Source organism: Euprymna scolopes, chromosome 5, assembly GCF_053919585.1.
Source record: "Euprymna scolopes isolate OS-2025 chromosome 5, ASM5391958v1, whole genome shotgun sequence".
In the NCBI taxonomy this organism is placed as follows: Eukaryota; Metazoa; Mollusca; class Cephalopoda; order Sepiida; family Sepiolidae; genus Euprymna; species Euprymna scolopes.
Window position 1 is genome coordinate 63,288,054 of NC_136486.1, and position 24,219 is coordinate 63,312,272.

General features: G+C 31.4%; 1 protein-coding gene across 11 annotated transcripts in view; it reads right to left on the reverse strand.

The window, feature by feature from the left end:
• LOC145276819 (uncharacterized) overlaps positions 1-24,219 on the reverse strand; it is a 694,204-nt gene that overhangs the window by 93,944 nt on the left and 576,041 nt on the right. For all 11 annotated transcript variants that reach the window (XM_080128165.1, XM_080128161.1, XM_080128163.1 and 8 more), the window contains one exon: positions 21,714-21,795. The gene's annotated coding sequence lies outside the window, so the exon portion shown is untranslated. The remainder of the gene's footprint in view (positions 1-21,713; positions 21,796-24,219) is intronic.

A 24,219-nucleotide genomic window follows, 5' to 3' on the forward strand; every position in this document is an offset into this window, starting at 1 on the left:
CAAAAAGCAGGATTACTTTCATCATCAACTCTCTTCAACGTTCTGACATAATTATAGTGCGTAGCATAAATACCAAATTTTGCAAGTCGTCTGAGAGGGAGGGACTAGTGGTTGGTGTGTCAACAATATTTCAGGCACTACCAGCTTAGAAAGATAAAATATATTGGAGAGTATAATTGTATTATATCTGGTAAATGTTCAGTTATGTCAATCGATCACTCGAAAAATAATTATTACTGTCCTCTTTGTTTCCTTTTCCTCTTCTTATCGTAATCTTTATCATAAGACTAGTCTTTTCTTCTAATTACTATTATTATTGTCGGGATCATATTACTATTATTTATATATTACTCTATATATTAACGTGCTAATTGCCTTTGACTGTTATCACCCTAAACATAACTTAAAGTAAAAAGGGGGATATTCTAAATCGCACTAACCGTTATTATAATGAGTTCCTTCAGTATTTAAATGGGATATTCTAAAATGCCCAATAATTAATTGTTTCAAATAAGATAAGTTTTCACCTGCCAGTTTATAGTGGGTGTAGATCACACTACTAATAAGGTATTTATCGCCAGCCAACGTATGATGGGTGCACGCCACAATACTAATAAGTTAGTTATCATCATGGTGGGTGCAGTCCACAATACAATAAGTTAGATATTTCCAGCCAGTCCCTGATATGTACAAATCACAACCCTAATACGTTATTTATCGCCAGTCAGTGTATGATGAGTGCGCGTCATATTACTAATTAGTTAGTTATTGCCGGTCAATTCATGGTGGGTGCAGATACCAATAGTGATGGGTGTGTAATCCCCAGCCAGTGATTGGTGGGTGGGGATCACAATACCAATAACTTATTTATCGACAGCCAGTGTATGCTGTGTGAAGGTCACAATACTAATAAGTTATTAATCGCAAGCCAGTGTATTTTGGGTGCAGATCACAATACTAATAAGTTAGTTATCGCCAGCTCCTATATTGTAGCTACCTGCCATAATAATAATAATAAGTTATCGACATCCAGTGTATGGTAGGTGATGGTAACAATACAAATAAGTCAGTTATTACAAGCTAGTGTCTAGTGGGGGCAAATCACATTACTAATAAGTCAGTTATCGCCTGTCAGCGTATGATAATTACAGATTACAATACAAATAAGTTTTTTTTTATCGCCAGCCAGTTTATGGTTCCTTCAGGTCAAAATGCTAATAATTTGGTTATTGCGAACCAATGTATTTTGGATGCAGGTCTAAATACTAATAAGTTAATACTCGCAGCCATTATCTGGTGAGTGCAGAACACAGCACTAATAAGTTATTTATTCACAGTCGGTGTATTGTGGGTGAATATCCCAATAGTAATAAGTTCGATATCCTCAGCTAGTGTTTTGTGAGTGCAAATCACAATACTATTAGTTTATCGCTCGCTAATATCTGATGGGTACAGATCGCCATACTAATTTGTTATTTATCGCCATCCAATGTCTGGTGAGTGCGGATCACAATACTAATAAGTGCATTATTGACAGCCAGTGTATGATATGTGCAGGTCACAATACTAATCGCCAGCCAGTGTATGGTGGCTGCCGGTTACAATACTAATAACTTATTTATAGCCAAACGGTGTATTGTAAGTCCAGATCAGATTACTAATAAGTTATTTATTTCAAGCAAAGGCCTGGTGTGTACAGGTTACAATGCTTATACGTTATCGCTAGCTAATATCTGGTTGGTTCAGAACACAATACTTATAAGTTATTTATTGCCAGTCAGTGTCTTGTGAATGCAGGTTACAAAACTAATAAGTTAGTTATCTTCAGCCAATGAATGGTGGGTATAGTTCACTGTCGTAATAACTTATTTATCGGCAGCCAGTGTATGGTGGTAGGAGGTCAAAATACTAATAAGTTAGTTACCGTTATTTAGTTTTATTTATCAGTATATCATATGTGTACAGCATCGTCATTGATTCTAAATTCATTCTTTATATCTTACTCATAGATTTGAAATTCACTTCTGATTTCATTTAGTATATACTGTATAATATATATGCCTCGTATTCTATTACAATTATATTTGAGAGCTTAAAAACATTTACTTAATGTATTTTTTATGGATATTTGCTTGATGCAATCAACTATTACTATATTGTATCCCACTTTGATAACTATTATTACCTGGAAGTAAAAAAAAAGAAAATTGATTAGATATTATTGAAGTCAGAGCATAGTAATGTTTATATCAATCAGTATTTTACTCTTACGTATTATATAGTCATTATCAAGAAAGCACTTTCAGGGGCAAACTCAAAATATTTGTCTATAAAATCGTTAATAGTAAGACCAATAATAAATAACACAGAAATGTGTCCACTTGTCATTTAAGTGTTAGTTTTTTGCTTAGTCCCTGATACGCACTTACTGGCCAATGCCCACGGCTTTATAATGTTTTAGATGAGATAAGAAACACATCAAATGCCCCTAATAAAATTCTGCACTAAAAATGCAATCTTTTGATCTATTGTACATCATCTAACGATCACCCGTCTAGGAGGAGATACACATTGAAACACGGAGACAGACACACATAGAGACATAGTGAGATTTGTATATTAGATAAGAAACACGTGCGTAGGCACGCTAATTATCTTCGAACATTATATGTTTCTTACCACACTGCATAGATGTCTATATCCAAGAAAGATTGGAAACGGGTCTTGAAAATGTTGTTATCTAGTAGTTGTTTTCCCACGGTCGTATTTGGTTTTCTATTTGGTCGTTCATTCAGATTTGGGAGTTTTAATCATATTATCGTTGCAGTCCTGGCGTTCTTAATTTAGTGCATTCGGCAATTTAATTTTCTATATCATAGAATGTCATATATACCTTTCTTCGACCCTTTCGTTCTCTTGTGAAAAACTATAAATTTACTATAATATTTATCATGTCGATATTATTAATGTATTTCGTTAGAACAGTTAATGGTCAACTTGTTCTGGTCGCTTTAAATATGATTGAATTAAAATGTGCGTTTCTTTCTTTATGTAGTTTAATTCATTATTTGTGGTTATGGCTATCTATTTCTTAAACGTTTTGTATTTTACTTTTATCAATGGTATTGAAGATGTTACTTTGATAGTTCTATATTATATTGCTTATGGGTAAGCAACTACATTGCTCTCATTCTTTTTTTTTTACATTTGTAAGCATTATTATAATTTACATAAGAGCTTCATATATGTGCATATTTTTCTGTAATCTTACTTTTATTCTTATACGTCATATAAGATTTTATTTCAATTTATATCTTGCAGTTTTTATATTTTATTCATGAAAGTGTTTTAGAAAGACAAATTTATATTTTCTTTAAATAAACATTTTAAAATATGAAAAATACATTCAGTTAACATGAAGGCATTTTCACGCGATTTCATGTTTTTGAGGGGTTTTTTTGTAGAGATATAAAAACCTCTCCTGATGGAAGTCTGTGGAAATGTTAACTCAAAGTAAGGATGCAAAAAAAAGATATCGATTGAAGCTGGATTGTCCGAGCCGAAAGCTTGTAAACTATATTTAAATATCTATTTAAACTATAAATGTATCTTTACGCTTTCTATAAAAAGTATATTAACGTAACAGTATTGCAGACTAAGTACTATCCTATGCTAGATGTCATGTATAGTTTATCATTTATTACTTCTTGAATAAAAACGTGTTAAAATTCTATGATTTGAATATATTGATACGCCGATTCCCTATTGTTTTCTTTGGTTTTCACGTATTTATCACACTTTCCTTACTTTTGTCCCAATATATATATATATATATATATATATATATATATATATATATATATATATATATATATATATATATATATATATATATATTCGACTGTTTTCTTATGGGGGTGTTATTTTTCGAGATTTTTCTCACAGCAAGAAAGTAAATGAAAAGTATGATACCTTATTTATAACTGTTAATTTGCTTTCTATAAACTTTCCATCTCGCCAGACATATTTAAATTATCGCATGTACGGTAAAAAGACCAAATAAATGAACAGTTTCAATTTTAAATTTGTTCAATCTTTTCCGTTAGGCAATATTTGTTGGAGAGACACATCAATATATCATCTAGCCCCAACAGATACAGTTAATATTAAATTAAAAGAACGAAAGGATGGCAACTTACTTACAGAAAATAACATTACAAGCCGGACCGTTTATTTATTTCAGACGCTTTAATATCATTACCTACCTTTTCAGTTCAGAGCCAATAAAGTCTGGAATCATGTCTACTGAATCTAATATTACTTTAAACTGTTCTCAAGATGATGTTTCAGAAGTTCTACTGGTAAATCGAAAAGTTCCGAATACTCGGCAATTATGTGCAGTTATGAAATACCTACCACAGAAAGTCATTAGTGTATTTGATTTGTAAAATATTACACTATTGTATTAAAATGGTAAGTTGTAAATATGAGAAATTGTACATGGTATAATTTGCGTTTAAGATTTAGTATTAAAATCGTAGTTTATTAAATGTCTGAGAATTTAGGAAACACCACATTTTCGTTTTTTATTACATGCATTATTTTTAGTTGATTTTATTTACTTATATTTCATTAATAGATTAGTTGTAAATTACATAGTTCTTCATGTTTACTTAGCAACGTGAACTATTGAAAACTCCCAAAATCAACTTCATATTCTGCGCGTGTATTACACATTATACATGATACATTGTCTTATCTACTAATTCTCCATCAAATTTATTAAATCTTCTATGATAACAATGTTAAGTAATTATTACTATACAGTTGAGTTTAACCATTTTCCTTTTCTCTACAATGTTTCTTGGAAACCTGATATTTCTAGACTCAGCATTTTCTTTTCAATTATTTGTGGCATGTACTTTTTGGGAGTATCTCATCTATTTCATGCTTCTTTTGATTTAATCCGTTGATTCGTGTGTCTAGCTGCCCCCATCTATTGGCTTGATTATTAACCACCCAAATACTACTTACTATTCATTCAAACATTTTTACGAAATGCAAGATTATAAAACTGTTTTCCTTATGAGTACACCCTCATAGATATAGCCTTGGCATTTTCAATAGAAAAGTAAATCGACAGCTTCCACCGTAATCATTGTATAGTTTTCTGCTACTTATATTTTATGGATTAACACAGATGCAGCTGGAGGCTCAACTTGTAGCTTCTCTATTGTCCATTCCCTTACACAACCCGCCTTCCAGATAGTGATCAACAGCAAACTTCACTTCTATACCTATTCCTTAACACAGTACCTGGGGATTGGGTAACTAATGCCCACAGTCTAATCGGAAACATCGATTACCTTGACATTGAACTCAAATTCAACCCCAAAGGTGAGGAGCCATTGCTCAAAACGACAAGGTACTACTAAAAAAAAAATCTAACTAGGAAGCCATCAGAGAACATATCAAAGATGTCCCATGGACCGATATCTTCTCTCTTCCTGCTTAACAATGTACCATTCGACAACTGCATGGTTCAAAGCGGGCATTGAAACACATGTCCCCGCACGGAAGTATTATAGCACTCACCCCCATGGTTCACTAAAGATTATTCGCTCACTATCCAACAACCAGAACGTTGCATGCGCGGAAACCGAAAAAGCAGAACTGCTTGCTCGGTTATTCACGTCCAACGTCACTTTAAGTCAACAAACAACTCCCTCCCAAATTCCCCTATGCAGACGCAAGCCACAATTGCTGATATCCACGATGTCATAAAAATAAATAGACACCTCCATGATGTGTGGGCAAGACCTCACGCCTGATATACTAGTAAGGAATTATCAGCTGAGTTAGCCCCCATACTTTCCAAACTATCCAACCTAAGCTATTGTTGGATCCTGTTTCCGTAATAGCTGGAACATGGCCTCTATAATACCAGTGTACAAGAATTCTAGCGAAAGAACCGGCTCTCTTAATTATCGCCCTATAAGTGTCCTCTCCCGAATCGATAAAATCACCAGTGCACAAACTTTCAACAGCGAAACCTCTTTCTGGCAAACAGAACGGATTTAGGAAATATCGTTATACTGCAGATATTTGAACAGTCATCTCTGAACGCATATAGTATGCACCGGATAAGGCGGGTGATCCCCAGGTTGAGGCCATCCATAAATCTAAGGCCTTTGGCAAAATCTGGCATGAAAGGCTGCTAATGAAAATAAAATTATGTAGTATAACTGAACGAATACTGAATATAATTAGATTCATCTTAGACAATAGGACAATCCAAGTCGTCATTAATGGGCGTTCATCTAAGCAGCATGGCATTCATGTAGATGTGTTTTAGGGGTCGCTTCCTTAGACATTATTATTCCTGATATTCATCAATGACATCCTCGAATATATTAAGTCCGAGATGTGCATATTTGCTGAGTATACAATACTTTATAATATGTGTAAGGGAAGAATGGATATACACAGATACAAGACAAGGTTGAATCCTTATAAAATGACCTCCAGACTGTAGTTGAATGGTGACGTAAATAGATGGTGACATTTAATACGATTATGATAAAGCTGATCTCCTTTGACAATTACAGGAAGCATCTCCAACCACAGATAACCATAACAAATAACACTTTACCTTAAAATTCTTCTCTTAAACTCCACAGCGTTACATTCACATGAAATAGGAACTGGAATATATACATTGAGAACATTTCGAAGGCTGCTGCAACTCCCTCTATCGTGCTAAAAAAACTGCTCACACCTGAGAATATTCTGTACTTCTATAAGCTTCCTATTCATGTCTAATGTATCGTTGTCACATCTGGGCATCTACCACTTGTTTATCCCTCTTGGATAGGGTACAGAAACGTGCCTCACTTTGTCAACTAAACTCCAAACCCTGTCCCATCGTCGCATTATTGCATCACTGTGCCTATTTTACAAGTATGAATGAACTCATTGCACTTGTATCCTCTCGATGTACATTTCCCAGACCAACCCACTTGGCAACAACATCACACCCATTCTCTGGTGATGTCTTTAAATGTCAGAAAGTGTTCTACTCAAATAGCTTCTACAAAAGAACAGCTATACTTTGGAATTCTCTTCCTGCTATCTTCTTTGCAAATCGTTCTGATATGCAAAAGTCCAAAATGCAAAGTAAGTTATCATCTGAATATTTACGTCGAAGTGCCAAATTGTTTGGGATGAAGATGAGAAAAAAAAGAAAATCAAGAGGAGGCACGAAAGGTTTTTTTCTCGTGAAAAAGTACAATAGAAGCCAACACCATATATGTGAATATAGTACATTTGAATTTAAAAACGGGCAAAATTTATAAACTGCAAATTAGTGCTATATGCCAAATTGATTGTTGGATGTGGTACATTTATGCTGATTTTAATTAAAATTAAATCCAAATAAATTACTATACATTCTTAACCATACGCCCGACGGATACTAAAATATTCTATTAACTTCGCATTATCAAAATATAGATTTACACATCATTCCAAGCAGATCGGACTAATAGGTTTCAAAGAAAGTAGCGCTGACGGATAGACTAAGTGAAATATAATATCTATTATGAAATTATTAATTCCTAAAACAGGCACCACTCTAAAACAGTGACATACACACATAGATATCTGACGGCAGTACATTTGATGGGTAAATCATAAAATAGTCAAAAAGGGAAAATAGATGCGCATGACCTATTATACATAGACCAAAATGTCCTGAGGAGGTGGGCAGTAGAAAAATAACCAAGCCATGGCATTGATTTACTCCAAAAATGTATGACAAAATCCTGAAAAAATCGATAATAGAACGTCTGAGAATGTACAAAATGGCAAGTAAGATTATAAATTAATTTTATTTATTGCGGAGAATTATCCTCATCTTTTATAAGTTGTTTCACGACGTTTAGGCCGAAACGTCGTGAAACAAACAATAAAAAATGAGGATAATTGTCTGCAATAAATAAAAGTAATAAATAATGCTCATCTCAATGAATTCTAATGAAATAATATATAAGATTATAACGTTCATAGACAATTCATAAAGGACCTGAACACATAAGCAGAGACCTGATGGGCAATGCATGACTGAGATTAAAATACAAGAAGGTTACTTCCAAGCTAATTTCCTATCACCATTACACGTCATCAAAGCCGTGATACCATTTTACAACATACTAAGATGTCAAGCTAGATACAAGATCACTAAAAAGATGAAAGAATTTACCATTTAATGTGCCTGGATCACCTAGAACTACAGGGTGGCCAAAAAGTCAGGTAACATGTTAAAGGTAGAAAAAACAATATGATCCATTATAATCTCTATTCGTTTAATATTATTTGTTTAAATATTTGAGTGTAATATATAAACTACCCCTCCTGATTTATGGCTTTGGGGGTATGTAAAGGATAGCGTTTATGGCAAGAAGCCTGATAAAATAGCGTCTTTAAAGTTATTTATTGAAGAGGAGATTGCGCGGATATCAGCTGACATGATTACACGTGTTACACAATCAGTGGTTAATCGCTTCCAGCGATTGATAGAGAGAAATGGACGACAATTCACAAAATAAACATATTTCATGTTTGTTTCATTTTATATTTCAATGTATGGTACTTAAATATACGTGTATTGCTAATATCGTTTTTCTTTAAAATGTTACCTGACTTTTTGACCACCCTGTAGATACGCTAATTAATATAACTGTAATCTTCAGCCAGGATACCAAATGGAATTTTGTACTGAAAAGTGCGCACAGCTAGTAATGAAGAAAGGAAAACTGGAGGCAACAGAAGGTGTGGGATTACCCGAGCGACCAGGGAGGAGAACACATCGTGAAAATGACATCTACAACTATTTTCGAGTTCTGGAAACAGATGCCACCAAAGCAACAACAATAAATAACGAAAAATCGAAAGATAAAACTCGAAACCAAATTACACTAGAACCCTGGGATACGGTGACCCGGGGATACGATTTCTTCAAGTTAGGATGTGGAATACGATATTTTTCCGATCTCTGATTACGGTATTTTCCCCGCTTTACGCTGGTATTTAATATGTTATTTGATTACATAATGTTTATTTCATACTGCACTGTATTTTTTTACTGGTGTGTTATGCGTATGCCGTGAATCTACTGTATATAACAGAAATATAATTAATAGAAAGAAAACAGCATATACAGATTCTAAGACGCAAGATAAACACGATAATAAGCGAATGCAAAAAAAAAACATGTTCAGAAAAAAACCACAAACATACAGTAGTAGTGGAAAATGAGAGTCACAAAATCCTATGGGATATACATATACAAACGTCTAATCTTATCGAAGCAAGAAGATCATAGGTAATTACTAGCACGTATACAGCCAAAACAATAGCAACTATTTTATGATGATAATAATAATAATAATAACAATAATAATAATAATAATAATAATAATAATAATAATATTGAAATGTATTATTATTATTATTATTATATTTTTTATTGGTTCACATATAGCTTTCACACACGTCAGCAAACGATCGGTTTGGAGACTTGTGGTATTCACTGGATGCTGATTGACAACAAGTCTCCCCAGACGTCCAGCTCTCTCCACCTCCTTCGATAGTATTTGCAAATAAATTTCCGTCATCGCAACGGCCTCATACCATTGATTTCTCGCTGGTAGTGGCCATTTGTTTTTACTGGAATTTGTGTGGCAGTAAGCCTCCCCACCATCCCAGTTCTCTTCGCGCTTGTCCAGCGGAGGTCTGGTCAGCGCTCTCTCCTCGGTCTTTCCATCCTCCTTTACTCTTCTCGGCTCTTTGGTATCACTTTTCTAGGAGGGCGGTGATGAGACAATGGGCGGGATGCATGATGGTGGTGTAGAACTTGTAGACATGCAGCTTCGGCGTTCTTCATTCCCTGTAGCTCTTCTTTGTTATATTGTCTTGTTTTATTCCCCACATTCTAGGGGTTTCCTTACAATTTCAGCCGTGATTATTATTGTTAGGCGTTGTATGTTTGCAGTTATTCCTCTGATTCCAATTTCTGCCATTCTTTTTCGAAGTTTTTCGGATTTGTTCCTAGGGCTCCTACTATTATCGGTACTATTTTGATTTTCTTCATCATCCAATCCCTTTTTAACTCTCTGACCAGAAAAGTACATAAACTAACTAGATACTAAAACGCGAAAAATGCTGACACCTTACAGAATAACATACCGAAATCAGTGCCTGCTTAGACTGTATCTGCCTTAACGAGCAAAAGGTCTTGAGCTCTCAGAGCTTGACCATCATCAAAAGAGTATTGTGAGCACCAGATAATATGTTATCATCTCTCGAATTCCAACCATCAAAATGTTGCAGGAGCATCATGAAACAAAGGCCAGCAAAAAAGCTTCGATAATCATTCAGTTTAAACAAGACAGTTTACATTTGTGACGGAATTAGAAAAAAGTTGCCGCAGAAATATCGCAAAAGTGTCGCCATACATACATAAAGAATTTCTAAACTGGGAGAATAAGCCAAATAAGAGCGTGTCAATTAATTTCCGAATGATTTAGCCCAGGGTTTTATAAATAAAGAAGGTTCAATAGAGTGGGTAAAGAGAAGCGCTGCATCATTATAAAATGATAATGGATGAATAAGATAAAAAAAAGATTAGGCACAATAAACTACAAAGCTTCTGAAAGTAAACCTAGTTTCAACTATCTACTCTTCTACTGTGTTTCAAAATAAATTAAATAAGTAACCGTGTTAGGGTTTCACATATGTTAATATTTTTTTCAGACAAATCGATTGTATTATACAGTTCAACACGTTAATATCATGTTCTTTTTATGCACAGGCACATGGTTCTAAGCCAACAGTTTAATATCTATACACCAACATATGCTTTGGACTAATTATGATAGATTTTATATATAGGACTCTCATAATATTTCTTAGATTAATGTTATAATATTTATATTGATGCGTGAGACAATATCTCTTGTCACTATAGTCTATGCTGTTTAATATGTTGCGTTGCGTTTGGAATAAAGGTATGTAAAAGCTTTTTTTATTTCTTTGATTTAAGGCAAAATAAATGTTGTCTGTGATCAATTTATAGCTTCTTTATTGTATATCATAACACATTCAATCCAAGTTATGCATTTATAATCAAAAATAAAATATGCTGACCTAATTAATTTCACTTGTGTGTAATAGTTCATATATATATATATATATATATATATATATATATATATATATATATATATTGAGAAAAATAGAAAAAACGAATGAAATTATTAAAATAATCAACGTTTCGTCCTTATTTCAGAGGACATCTTCAGGATAAAAAATGCAAGAAAAGAAAAAGTCATAGATCATACGAAAAAGAGAATAGTTTTTTAATCCTACCCATGTCGGGAAGGACACATGTGTGCGTATGGGAAAGTTAGGTTGTTCAATGTCTATATATACACTTTTAAAAATGCGTTAAGTAAATTTATACATTTTTTTTGTAAACTTATTCATTTCGTTGAAATATTTAAGGAAAAACGGTTAGCCAGGATCTATTGTGATATTTTGTTCTCTGTTTATTATTTTCCCTATGCTAGGGGCTAAATGGTAGAAGCCTTTTCTTTGCGTAATAGTATTAGTATTTAATATTAGTGCTGATTCTAAAAGTCTTCTTTTAGCTCTATCTATCACGTATTTAATAATTTTCGCATTTCGAGTGATCGTGTTCTGCACAGTGGCAAAAGAGTGCACTTAGGGCATTACCATTCCTTATATCTCTTCTGTGTTCGTAAAGTCTTAATTTCAAATTTCGCTGTGTTTCACCTATGTACGCTTGTTGACAGTTGTTACATGGGATGGAATATATACCGGCGTCTGATGTGAGGGTTTTTGGAGAGTGCTCGGTAGTTTTTAATGTCTGTTTTATTGTTGAGGAAGTTGTTTGTATCAAGTGAAAACCAAGTCTATTAAGAGTGTCGTAGGTTTTTGTATTTTTGGTGTGGATGGGAATGAAAAAATGTCTGTTTAGTAGTGAGGTATTTGTTTCATTGTTCTGTCTGTTTATATTATATGTTTTTTTTCGTAGCTTTTTTCTTTGCATAAGATTATATATATATATATATATATATATATATATATATATATATATATATATATATATATATATATATATATCATTTCATTCAGCCACGGCAGTGGTTGAATATATTCATTCAGCCACGGTAGTGGTTGAATATATGCTTAAGTCCGAAATTGAATGAATCGAGACACATTCAAACCGCCACCACTAATTCCGTTCGCAACCAAATTTCAAACAGGTTATATAGTTTGATAGAACACCTCATTAGCTACATTTTGAAAAACAAATTTCGAAAATTGGTTCAGTAGAAAAAAAGTTACAACAAAATGTGTGGGTTCACAAACAGGAGAGTAAGTACATAAGTGACTAACGCTTTTTTTTATTATTTTGCATAACTTTTTTTTGTATATAAATATTTTTTACTGCGATTTTTCCAATATGACATGTTAGCGTAACGGTTAGAGTACCGGGGGTTGGTGGAAAGATTTTAGGTTCAATCTCGTGTATCGGTTTTTTTTTTTATAATTAAAAAACCGAACTTTTTTTAATAACTAACTTTTTTTAACTCTCCTTATGATTTTATAGCGAAAAATGGTGAATGTATTGATTAAAAATATTAGTGAAGTCTCTGATATACTTATTCTTTGAATAAACTAAAATTTTTCGTTATCACATTTGATGAAAAATGTAGTCATTACCCCTAACAGCCTTGCCTCCTGCGAATGTTTCAATTCCTGTCCACTCAGAAAAAGGGCACCAAGTTGGCAATTTCTTTTATATGTAAACAAGACCATGTCTGTTTTACGGCTACTGAATTCTTATTCATTTCGATTAGACCATTTATTAGGAATATTTAACACCATTTTGGCAATGCGTCTGACCAATGATGCTTTTGAACCCGCGACCAGCACTGCGATGTCATCAGCATCAGCCTGGCATAAATATTCCTATTTTTTCAACCCCTTTAAAAGAGGATTCAGCATACAGTTCCATAATAAAGGTGATAAAATCCCACTTTGGGGGTTTCATTTAACTACTTCCCTTTTAACAGTTGCCCTCAGTAGTTCTACTTGAACTGTTATGTGCCTCACCATATACTCAATCCATCGGATGAGTACTGGTGGCACATTGAGTTCTCGTAGCGACTTGAACATACTACTGAAGGGTATGTTGTCAAAAGCTCCAACGATATCTAAAAAGACACCGAGTGCCATCTTCTTTTTTTGTTAATTTACGCTCTATACAGATCACGAATTCATGAACCGCAGTCTCGGTAGAGACCCAGGCTCGGAACTACTGTGATTGAATGATAAATATTGCATAAATGTGTGTTTGAGAGCTAATTTTTTTTTTGACAATCATTAATAAATATTATAAATTTATATATTAATACAATAGCAATGCCTGGAAAAATCATGAATTATATGTAAAAATGCACGTATGAAAAGTAATATTCTTAAGATTTTATTAAACCTGGAAAAGTAAAGAACAAGATATTCTAGTAAAGTAAAAAATAAGAATTTTTTAGACTTAAAATATTGCAGCTAAAAATAAAATTTGAATTTTATAATTTACATAAAAATTAATAATTTTATTATATCATAATTAGGATCATTTAATTCATTTTTATGTAAATTATAAAATTATTAATTCCATCTACGAACTAACGAACTAATGAATTAATTTTATTCAAACAATTTTCACTGCATAAATATATGCAAATAATAGGGGGGAAATAAGTTCAATCCAGCGACTGACACCCTTTCTAACTCAACAATAAACAACAACATATGCAAATAATAAATAAAATATTTATCAATATTAAAATTTTATTTTTAGTTGCAATATTTTAAGTCTAAAAAATTCTTATTTTTTACTTTACTAGAATATCTTGTTCTTTACTTTTCCAGGTTTAATAAAATCTTAAGAATATTACTTTTCTTGCGTGCATTTTTCCATATAATATATATATATACATATACATATACGGGAGGGTCTTCTCTGATGTGTATATGGTTTCTAAGGTTTCCTGCATTTACGTTATTACCCGACGAGAGTTTAATTATTTATATATCGCATATATTTCTAGTCGGCTTACTCATTGATGATTAATTTTATTTTATTTGCGTTCGAAGTAATATATACATCAACTGCCGTTATTAAAATGGTAAAACTTGAAAGGGAAAGAAATTAAAATACATTTATTATTTTACGTCGTTCATCCTAATGTTTACAATATTTTAATTACTTTATTTGCGATCTTCGAATTATAACGTCATGGAAATGATGCAAAAACGGATATGAACTGAGAGTATAACACTAATAGGGGTATACTTTATTTCGAAGTAGGAAGGATTATGAACTAGCAGATTACTTCTCGTTACCCGGAAATTTATTTGTAAATATAAGATTTACCACCATTTATTAATCACCAATGATGGTAGATTAAACCGGGGTAAGAAAAACATAACGAAATAGTAATGTCTTATGTATGACATGAAAATAAACTTGAATAGTAAGGTTTTCATCATTTCTGTGATTAGACGACATATTTGGCGTATGCAAAATAATGTCAACAACCACATGGTAAACATACCAGGTAAACCAAATACAAGAGGAACGTAAAAAGTTGCACCGAAAGGGACCGAAAGAGATAAAAATTATCCATGTTAGAATATATCAGATAGAAAGTGCATTTCAGACATCTATCAGAATAGCCTATCCCTAACCGACATAAAATTATGAGAAAAATTTTAAATCTATAAACACATACGCGGATACTGTCGTCACGTTGTACATTATTACGTTTCACTCCTACCAATATTTTTACGCCTAAATCTTTACACTTCATATAAAACATATCCGAACTATTTTATTTTACAAATACATTGCGTAGTTTTTGCAGGGGTATTTATGAGCTGTACAATTTACAAAATTCGAATAACGATTCTTATATTGGTTGTTATTATTTACATGTTTTCGCCGATGTAAGGCAGCATTGCTATCTTTGAGTTATAAAAACAGCGACCAAGTCGTAAATAATCCCATAATGCTGCTGTCAGTTCTTGTTGTACACACTCAGATGTAATGATCCTAGACTGCGGCCCAGCTCTCAGGTAACTTACGCATCTAAACAGGACGAAATGTTAGAAAAAAAACTCTAATGCAATGTATACGTTATTGATTTTACATCATTTCTGTTCCGAATTAGTGAATGTGTACTTTCTATGATAATGATTGTTGTTACCATTTTATTAAAATTAATATTCAATAGAATCGTATTCAAACACGGTCAGCTACTTTTCGTCTAACGTATTCTGAAGAGTCATATTATATGTTATTCTTCAAGTCTATAATAAACAAATAGAAACTTTATTATACACTAATTCTTATAACTGTATTATATTTAACATAACACATAGTTTTATTCACGTGCATATGTGCATTCCCCCCCCATTGTTATATAAATTAGCTTTCGACTTAAATACGGTCCAAAAGGGATTTAGTGGTGGATTGGGTTTTAATCTCTAAAAATGTGTGAATTAACTATCTAATAGCAGTAGAAATTATCTAATGCGAATCCGCTAACTGCATTCAAGGATTATTGTAAAAAATTTGTTTCTAAATCTGCTCAAAGAAACACAAAAGTTATCATTAGTTTAATGGCGCACATATTTATATGATATTTCTAAACTTTGGGCAGAAAGCACCGATTTTACTTACAAATTTGAATTAAAGAAAGCCTTATTCGCTTGATAGCATCTCAAGACACGGCATGATTTAAGTAAATACAAATTATCAACTAGCATAAACATGCCGTTTTTATCTTGATATTCAAGTAGAAACCTTTTATATACAAATTTAATCATCTCATATTATTCGCATGTGATACTTATGGCACATTATAATGTCATGGGTTTACTCGTCCATGGCGATAAATATATAGTTAAAAAAAAAGATTCGTCAAGTACGGTAAACTTTTATTAGCTTATATATCCTATGATATTTTGTTACAGTATTTTTAGACGTATTTTTACGCAATCATCATACGCTGTTGGATATACGAATAACAATGTATGAAACTTGATATCGTACACTGTGCACATAATGCCATCCTGAAAACTATGCCCCTAATGTAGATAAGATCATCTACTTACCCGAGACTATAAGCCAACACGATAGATTTCCAACAAAATGTAAAATACATCGTTCCATGGTGTTATTTTATAAATAGAAATGTACGACTTGTTCGACGGTGGTGTCTAGTATATAAGTAACATTTGAGAATTTAATCGGCTTAATATTTTTTTTTCAATTTTAGCATATATAAACATGCCCAAAAATGATGAGAGAGCTGAGCAATAAATTATGAACGTTTTTTTTTTTGTTGTCAATAGAAAATGACCCACTTATTATCAACGAATAGAGCGAGATGCATTATTGCGGACTATAATTTTGTATTTTGTTAAATTCTTTCATAATTAGTCCTGAATAAGACACTTTTCTTTCTCAGATAAAACACTGATCGGATAGAAAAAACAACAATACTAATTAAGAGCAATGTGTTTTTCAACCAAACCGAATATTTGTAAACTTGACGAAATTATCTGGAACGCGTAGGTAGAATGTTAATATATTTTCCTTCGGTTCGTTAAGTGGTGCCATCAAATTTATTCTAGAACCATATTAATTATAACAATAATGTTTAAAAGAAAACGAATATTAGTAACGTGTTGATCATTATTTTTTATGTGTTCCGTGTTTCGAAAGGGAATCGGTTTTTCACTCGCACGAATCTCCAAACAACTCGCATGAATCTTCAAACAATATCGAGAGTTCTATGAAAATGGTCACTTTTGATGAGAAAGGAAATGGAAAGTAGAAATCCTGATACCTTGTGCACGGGTTTCTTTGTGAGACTCTAAGATGTTATATGCGTAGATCAAGTACCCGTTTATATTTGTGATCCATAGTTAGACATTCTAATGCACTACTGCCGTGGACACAAGTCAGTATGAACTATTGTTACATATAGATTAAAAAATATGTTTCAATAATTTATGTTATGTTAATGAACTTTTGTGGGGAAGTGAAAGAACCAAAAACAATGCTTAGTAAAAATGAAGATCATACTGAATTATAAGAAAAACATTATAAACAAATATTGATTAAAAGCGTACGTTCTAATTCATTTCGCTATTTGTAGTAATTGCAACAAAATCCTATGAAACTATAGTTTATTATATTATTTCTCCTGGATAAGATATGAAAAAGACCGCAGTATATACACTCTTCATTTTCAATTCTAATAAAAAATATCCGTATTTATGTTTAAAAGGTGAGGAAAATCAGGGTCTTATGGTAGCAGTATATTAAATTATGTAGATAGGAAATTTCAGTGGCTGGTTTTTAATAAATACAATTATCCTATTTAAGTCATTTAGAATAGAACAACCATAAATGATAACAAAACTGAGCTAACCTCGCAAGTAATAAAAAAAAACACACATAATTGTCTAGTATCGACAAAATTAACGAGTAAAGATCAAAACAATTGTCGATTAAACAAACGCATTGGGAGTGACTGACTTTTTACTTGAGAGTGTTGTTCGCTTCGCGAAACAGTTTCGTTATGACGAAAGGCCGTGCCCCTTGCAAACTGAGAGGGACAATGCATATTTCATGATGTAAAGATTATCGTGAAGAACGTGATGTCGCATCCCGTTCACCACAGGGTATTAAAGACCGATATGAATTTGGAACAAAAGGACGCGTCTTTGTTCATGCGATCCGATAATCGTAGGTCCATTATTCAAGTGTCTACATGACGAAGAGGCGCCTACGTCAAGAGGCGGTTGTAACGAGGAAACCTGACTAAAGGCATGTCCAGTATCACAGCGACAGTCAGAGATACTGGGCATGCGTACTGTTGTAATTGATCGGCAGTGCGAAACAGAATTCCTTAAACTAGCGTGTTTTTATCAAACTATCTCAATGTTTATTCTCTCATTCTAACATTGATTGTTTCTTGTTGGGTTTAGCTTTTAGATAATATATTCATAATATAGACGCATTGCTGTGGTGTGTAAGATTAATCATTCGTTATGAGTAACTTTATCTTCGGGATTTAATTATAATTCGTAAGATAATAAATACAGTAATCGCCTTAATCGATTAAAAATCGACATTTCGGCTTAAGGCGAATTAGATTATATATGAAAAGAGTTCATCCGTATCAGTATAGAAATGCAATATGACAACAGCATATATACACATGTACAAAGATATTTCAGCAATTCTTGGAAACAGGTAGATAACCTTCAGGAGCGTGTCTTTTTAAGGCTTAAGTGACAGTATCATTACGATGGCGCGCAATGTTATACACACCAGTCTTGTTATGTACATTATGGATCATCATTAAGGCAGCAATTAACAAATCACAGTGCAAATAATAACTGCAAACATGCATCTGGGCAACTGCCTCATAAAAACGAACATATATGCCGCATATGAATGAATACGCAAGTACAGAAACACACACATATTTATGTGTATATATACATATATACATAATATATATAAATATATATGCATACATATATATACACATACATATATACATATATACCTACACACACACACACATATATATACATATATATATATATATATATATATATATATATATATATAGAGAGAGAGAGAGAGAGAGAGAGAGATGAATAAAAAAGAACTAACCAAACTATTTCCATTATTTTCATCATATATATATATATATATATATATATATATATATATATATATATATATATATATATATATATATATACGTGATTAACAGCAGTATAGCATTAATTTATCTACAGGTCTTTATCTCAAAGCACACGTTGAAAAATAACTTGTTCTAACCGATATATCGACACAGGCAATAACACTAAAATTCTCATCCAGGTTATTACCTTAAATACGTATGAAAAAAATATTAAACATCATTTATACCTTCAACACACAAAATTATACGTTAGAATATCAACAGGAACAAAATGTAATATATGTATATATATATATATATATATATATATATATATATATATATATATATATATATATATATATACTAGCAAAAGTACCCGTCGTTGACTGGGTTAAAAAAATAGCCTACAGAAAATGGACTCTGATTTACGAAAGTATGATAGGTTATGAAAAGGAAGGGATGTACAGGGATAACTTCGAATTTGGGGGTATCAAAACCAAAGCAAAATCTGATGAAAGTAAAAATAAAATAGATAAATCCCATCATTTATTATACCATACCTGTTCACACGGAAACACATATCACAATATTCTGTGGATCTATATAAAAAAACCTTGTTAAACTTTGTGACATATTCTATTCTATGGAGGTCAGGGGCAAACGAACACCCCCATAATTTTATTATACCATATTTCTTCAAACTGAAACATAATTATCACAGTAATACTTACGCAGATAGATATTAAAAAGTATTTATCAAAGTATGGGCCTAATTCTATTCTACGGAGGCCAGGCGCGAACGCAGACCCCACAATTTTAATGACCCACCGTTCTGCCAGATCAAACATACCCATTCGTGGGTATCGATACATCTTCTATTATTATATATAATCATTTTTTTTTTAAATAGTAAACCATAAAGGAGTCTATTTCTGACCAGAAACACACACAGACATTCAGCTTTATATTATATATATATATATATATATATATATATATATATATATATAGATAGATAGATAGATAGATAGATATATAGATATTTAAATTAGTGAGATAGCCTACCATTGTGATTTATTTTTTTAAATTTATTTCGTATTTATATTTATATTTATTTAGATCATTGCAATAATATGTTGAAGTAATTGAAATAGTTTTTAACGAATTTCAGCCTTTCTGTGAAGCGCCCTCTTCAGAAAGCATTCAAAATGTAGAATATTTAAAATATATTTTATATGTATAAAAGCGCTTTCGCAGCCCAGTTAATATATAATTCTATAGCTTAAAATTATCGTAAAAACTCTGCATGTGCCACGAAATGAAACACTGACTCATTTACTATTCTGAGTCATGCACATTCAACCTATTACCAGAGAATCCTGGAGATTATTCACATTCACTTGAAGAAGTTTTCTCTCTGGTTTAAACGTTATCAGTGTCTAGGTTATACCATTGGTATTTTAGACATATAATGTATCCCGCTTTAGTTTTATAATACATTATATCGCAAATTATTTTTACCGTATCGTCTACAATTTTATTTTAAACGTATCGTTTCCAATTTGACTCGATTTTATTTACAAAAAAAATAGAATTTTTCGATCCAGCTTATGTAAAGTGTGGACAAAACCGGTCAGCTATTTTTTTCTTTTTTCACTTTTAATCATGAACATCAAAATTGGTTTCCCTGTCATAATTGTATTTAGGAAATTTTGTATCCCGAATAATAATAATAATAATAATAATAATAATAATAATAATAATAATAATAATAATAATAATAATAATAATGATAATAATAATAATAATAATAACAACAATAACAATAACAATACTAATAACATTAATAATAATAATAACATTAATAATAATAACAATAACAATAACATTAATAATAATAATAATAACATTAATAATAATAATAATAATAACATTAATTATAATAATAATTACAGTAACAATAACAATAATAATAACAACATTAATGATAATAATGACAATAATAATAATAATAATAATAACAACAACATTAATAATAATAATAAAATTAATAATAATAACATTAATAATAATAATAATAATAATAATAATAATAATATGTATGTATATATATATATATATGTATATATATATATATATTATAATCGTTCATTTTTTTGTTTAAGAATTGCAATCCATATCTCCTTTAACATAAAATTTTGTATTTTGCTTAAGTTGAATAAAAGATAAGTCTTGTGCATAAAAACAAAACAGTCATCTAATTAATACGGATAAGAATTCGATTATACGCGACGCATATATCAACGCAGATAATTTTTCAAAAATTAGTCTAGTATTAATATAACTGACTAGTAACGCCAGATTATTGAATATATCTTAGTCAATCCTGTCTATGATTTAATGTAAACACTTGTCTCAACACTAATTGTCTATTTCACATATAAAATAAATTGTAATATAGCAATTCTCTGATCATGTGGCAATGAAACTACTGTTATATACTAGCATGTATGTAAAAGAGGGAAATTAGTTGTTGAGTTTAGCAGCGGCGAATGCTACTTTTTAGTGATTTTACAAAATGACCTAAATATGTAACAGGAAATCCAAAGCCGAATCAACATACATTTTAAATTTATGCATTAGTCAGACAACGTACTGTTTCCTCCAATTTTTTTAATATAGAAATCTGCTTCGGGATAAAATTTTGTAATTTCAATATAAATGTTAAGATTCTGTTATCCATTCATACTATTGAATACTATAACATTTTACTAAAGTTAAAAATTAAGGAAAGCTTATTAAATTTTGCAACATCTTATTAGTTATACAAATTAAATATATTATACTTACAAAACGTCTTCAAATGTTTTAACTTGAAGAATAATTTTATTTGGTTGGCAGACTTAACCAGCAACCCATCTAATGACTGTTTCTGAAAAACCAAAAACATACATTATTAATTGTCAGACAGTGTAAACGTAATTATTTAAAATACGCATACATATTTATTTCAATTATAACTAAGTTCGGAGAAATGATTTGCAAAACTGGCAAGTATTCTTTATCGCCCCTTGGAAGAGTTATTGAATAAAATTTATCAATAGATACAATCAGTCCACATGTGCAATTTAATTTTTAATTTCAGATCGATTCACTTTAAAACAGCATTGTTTTGTTAAGGAATAAATAACGCACCAATCATCTTCAGAGTAAATATAAGATCAAACACGAACATTGTTGATTGATCCACTGTAACTATTTGCTTATTATGCATTGAAGTGTATCAGGTGTACTACTACTTACAAACACTTTGTCTAATTACAGTTTACTACTGTCAAAATGCATATGATCAATGCGGTATATAGTGATGATACTCTCTAATGAATATAGATGCATAATAAGTATAGTTATGGCAGTGACATGCAGTGGAGTATTCATAGCCTAACCAGCTAGATGTTATTAAAATAAAATAATAATAACGATAATGGCCCTTTAAATACTGGATATATCTGACTACATGTGTCTTAAATTGTGTTATATTATCACCAGAACTGCAATGAAATTAGGTTACGAATACAAGATAAGTTATGAAATCCCTATTGAGTCTCATGGATATAACCTTGCCTGCTTTCTGATGCATCATCGTCAATACATGTTTATCATCTCGCCAGCATACGGAATAACACGACCGATAAATGTTTGATCATTTTTCGTGTATTTGAAAATATCAGATACTCTGAAAAATTACAAAAATACTCGTCGTAATCCATAGCCATTTTATTTACGTACATGACGTATTTTACAAAAAAATTTACATCACTTGAGTCAAAATCGCCTAACGCTTATGCAATCTTGTATTTCGTAATGTGAAAGCAAAGCATGTTTAATATAATAGAAAGGGGCGGATATGCTTGACACATTTACTATTCAACTAACAGGGACCCCAAATGTTGCACGGTATAAAATGAGGGTCGACAGATGTTCCAAACTTTCAATACATTTATCATAATCGTAAATAATAAAGGTAAAATCGCAAGATTTTTTTTAATCAACCCCATGTATTACCTTCTTTACTCGATAATCCACGCAAGTGAACCGTTCCTCACCTCATTAATTTTGTTACCAATACATTGTACTGTAGTTAACTTACTGTTAATTTTATTACATTATTTTCATAATTACGTGAATTAAAGTACAATTTGTAAAAGACGTTAACAATTGGTTCAATTGTGATTTAAATAAACACATTCATTTTAAATACACTCCTGTCTTATTAAAAACCCCAATGTTTATTCTATATGTCGCGTCATTATGCGTGTGTGGTAATAAAACATCTCAAATGTACTGTCAGTGTTAGGTTGTATAAGGGCATTAACATCAGTACAATTTAGACTTATGCTTTTTTGTCAGACTTTACGGTTATTGATTCCGATACTTATCGAAGTAATTCCAAGTAATTCTGATATAACCATATAAAAACATTTTCAAACACATGAAGTAGATTTTTGTAACTATTTCAGAGAATCGGTTAAGTCGTTTTGGAATCCACAGATAACGAATTCACACACCCAAACACCCACAGATAAACGGGCATATATACATGGACTAGCAGGGAGACCCGCTGTTTTCCAAGATTGACTGAAATCCAACAAATGTAAACGTTGCTCCAAAATGAACCTTATCTTATTAAATAAACGGTTTCTAATACTTATCAAACAGATACCAATATTAAGCCTACGGAGGAAAATCCGGCAGACAAATCAGCTACCTTTTTGTGAAATTAAAAATAAAATCGGCCCAGTCGTTTCCGAGTACATATTGAACAGACACGTGCATACGCACACAATGTTCCATATTATATGATAGTAAAAATAATTGTGATTAATAGTTTCAATTGAGAAGATACGTGATATATTTGCCAAAAATAGGTCAATAATATGCAATGACCAAATTTGAAGAGAATATAAAAATACAGATTGAGATACTGCAATTATACTATGGATATGCGTTTAATTATTGTTTTTTTATAATCCATTTTATAGCGTTTTTTATTTAGTATAATTATTGACAAAAATCTCAGTTTACAGTCACCATTTTCTCATCTTTGTATCTGCATTTTCCATAATTTGTATTCAAGCGTGTAAAACATACATTCTTGAAAATCTAATGTTTACAGTATTACTAAAACAATATAACATACCAATATGTAACTTTACATTCAAAAACAAATAGTGCATACAATATCTATTAGATTCTGGTTCATCTTTTACCCTTTTGTATATTAAACATTTCATTAAAATTATATATAGTACAACATATGGTAACACTGCTATATATACACATATATATATATATA